This window comes from Limulus polyphemus, unplaced genomic scaffold (assembly GCF_000517525.1).
Source record: "Limulus polyphemus unplaced genomic scaffold, Limulus_polyphemus-2.1.2 Scaffold1925, whole genome shotgun sequence".
Taxonomy (NCBI): Eukaryota; Metazoa; Arthropoda; class Merostomata; order Xiphosura; family Limulidae; genus Limulus; species Limulus polyphemus.
Genome location: NW_013667535.1, coordinates 218830 through 222028, shown reverse-complemented (window position 1 = coordinate 222028; position 3199 = coordinate 218830). Strand labels below are relative to the sequence as shown.

Genomic DNA, 3199 nt, shown 5'->3' with positions numbered 1-3199 from the left:
CACTAAACTACATACGAGGTCATCGAACCTGCAGTTATTGTAATGCTCAGGTGACTGCGCACTTCTTTTACACTAGGTTTGAGAGTACAACATAGTTCTCAAATACTCAAATAAAAAATGGGTAAACATATCACTCGTAAGCTTACGCAATTTCACAGTTTATCTATCTTGAATGATTAATATTTATGAATTAAATTCAGCAACAGTATTGCACATTACCTCTTCTTGCATAAAGTGATAGAGAGAGATAAGGAAAAAATAATAATTTAATAGTTTTTGGGAAAAATAGGAAGCCATAATTATATATAGTATTTTAAACATACATCAGCTGTGTTAATAGTGAGTGGAGAAATACCAACTCTTTTTATTGGCTGTGTTTTTTTTAATGGTCACGTGACATAGTCATATGATCGCTGATAGTGTATTTTTAACCTTGTTTTGTTCGCTGTCGTACTAATGGAAAGTAGTTAAGTTGTGGAGTAAGGAATAGTTCAAATTATTCTAACCTTGTCAGAAACTAAGGTTTAATTGTGTTTGAATTACATTTTTCATTATTTTTTAATTTTCGTTTATTAGTTTCGTTTATAATTGTTCACAGAATTGAAATTTTTAAGTACTAATTTTAAAGACTGCATATTGTTACTTGTCAAATTCAAAACGTTAGTTACTACAATTTTTACTTAGGCTTAAGAAGTTAAAAGTAAAACTTAAGAGTTGAAGACTTACTGTTAGTAATAATTCATTTTATAAATGTAAACGTTGTTTTAAACACAGAATTGTGATATGGCTCATCTCTTTTTCGTCTTTTCCTCTTTTCTGTGATCGATACGAACTTCAACTTTTAAATCTTTCTTTAGACTTTAGTTTCAACATTAGAACTAACTACTAAGTAAGAGTAAGAGAAAGAAAATAACAAATTACAAAGAAAGCTATGTTGTAACTTTTAAATGAAAATAAATATTCAATGTCAGTTGTTACATTACAGTACTAAGTTAGTTATTACCAGTACATTGTGTTAAACTTAAAGTAACAACCATTTAAGTATTCCATTCTTTACACTGGCTTTACATTTTCTCTAAAATGTACTTGTATTACTTTTAGTATATAGGAGTGCCATGATTCATCCAAATCCACTTTGATTTCACAAAAATCAAGACCGAATATATAATTTTAGATATAAATTAAGGAGTCTGAATGCAACTGAAGGTGTAAACAAGAGGAAATCCTCAATAGCTGTGGAACTTGAAATTCTTTTAGGTAGGATTAGAGTAAATTAATCTATGAGACCTTTTTTTTTTCCTTTTTATTAACTATATTGTTATGTGCCAGCAATATCAAGCATGGGGTGTGTGTATACTCAATTCAATTTTATTACTCATCAGGATCTCTACCAGCCTACCTTCGAGTTGAAATTATTTTAGGCAGAATTACAATAAATTACTCTATGAGACCTTAGGCATGATTAAATATATCAATCGAAAGGATTTGATCTCCTGAGTCGAAAACTGTAATTAGATCTCAAATTGGTCAAGAGATGACTGAGCTATGAGCTAAAAGTTTATACTTGAAAAACTCGGAGCCATTCTGTGAGAGGCTAAAAAATGTTGTGCATTATTTATAAATAATTTTTTCTTGTACAGTATAGTTACCTTAGCCTGTGAACATCCACAAAGTTGGGAAGGCCCATGCACATGTCCTGATGCTATATATGAATTAATATCTACCAAGAGGGTATGTATGAACTTTAATGAGCCACTTAGTGAAAAGTATTTTTTTAAGCTTCCATTTGCATTCACTTTCATTAATCAACATCTAAAATGACATATTCAGTGTGGATTTGGGTAAACTGTGCTACCGGTAAATACTGCAAAATACAGGTTGGTTACAGCAGATTTATGTGGCATATTTAAATTATGGTAGTATTAGATGGAAGGCATAATATTTCCTGCTGTTGCTGCATTTAAGGAAAAATTTTATAACTTGCAAGAATATAACAGTCATTGAATCAGTTCTCAGAATGTACCCTTTTTCATGTGCATACTTTTCAATCAACAGTTGAAAAGACCTCTATATATGAGACCTTTGTTCACCCATACTTGTTGCTAAAGTGTAATATTTGTATTAGATTCAATTTTTTTTTTCTTGTCTAGAAATGTTCACATCTCATCGAAGTTGTAAAATTGTGACTATAAAATATAATACATGTTGAGTTATTCCTTTAGAGCATATTTCATGACATGAGAACTTGATGAAGGATAATCCTTAAGGTCTTATTTTTAATACAAATGCATAAATTTCTTCCACTTTTCTAGAAGCAGTTGCATTTTTTTACTTTAGTGCATATTATACAAAACACCAACCAACATCTAGTACAAGGACTGTATTGAATGGTATACATATGTAAAGAACATAATTTTCAAAATAATGAAGGTAAAAAAATAAGTTGTTTGTACCATGTTTAACTAGTTGTATTTTTAAAGTAATTGGTATTGTTGCAGAAAGTGATTATTCCGGAGTTGGTTAAGTGCTGGATACTGTAGAAAAAGTTGTGAAGTGAGACAGTACCAACTTTGTCTTTCAGCTGCACTTAAGCTGTCTAAAATTGTACAGGTAAGAAATGTTATTTGTCTGCATGTTTTTATTGTTGTTGTTTTTTTTAATTTCAGTAATGTAAAAGTTGGAGAGATGATATTTCATTATCTTAAGTAACATTGGTTGAATTTATGAAACACTTTGTAGGTGGTCAGATTGTATATATATATATATATCTCAAGTTTTTTTTTAAAGTGCAAAACAATAAAACTTTAGAGAAAATAAGTTTTAAATATCTTCAACAATTACATTTTCTTGATAATCCCAAATACAGAGGTGGTTTCTTGCACAATCTTGACAGCAGTATCACAAATCTTTTTGATTATCAACTAAGTGACAATGAAAATAGCCCTAACTATTGATTAATCTTTTGTTTTTACACCTCCTTAACTCTGTCAACTTTATGGGTTTTTTTTAGATTTTTCTTTATAAATTAAATGATGAAATTATCTGGGCTAAATGTGATCTAACCTTTGATAATATTTGGATACATATTAATAGTCTTACACTTGACATGTTTCACAAATGCATCATAAAAAAATATATATTGCTTAATGTTTATGAAATGTCATCTCTCTAAATTTGAGTAAAAAATAGATGGAGGCTT

At 29.4% G+C, this 3199-nt stretch overlaps 1 protein-coding gene across 5 annotated transcripts in view; it reads left to right on the top strand.

Moving 5' to 3' along the window:
- Window positions 1-423: 423 nt before the first annotated feature.
- LOC106465379 overlaps window positions 424-3199 on the top strand; it is a 36182-nt gene continuing 33406 nt past the window's right edge. The window contains exons 1-2 of one of the 5 annotated variants that reach the window (XM_013925601.2): window positions 424-479; window positions 2499-2610. The gene's annotated coding sequence lies outside the window, so the exon portion shown is untranslated. The other 4 variants (XM_022393272.1, XM_013925603.2, XM_022393273.1 and 1 more) reach the window with 4 other exon arrangements.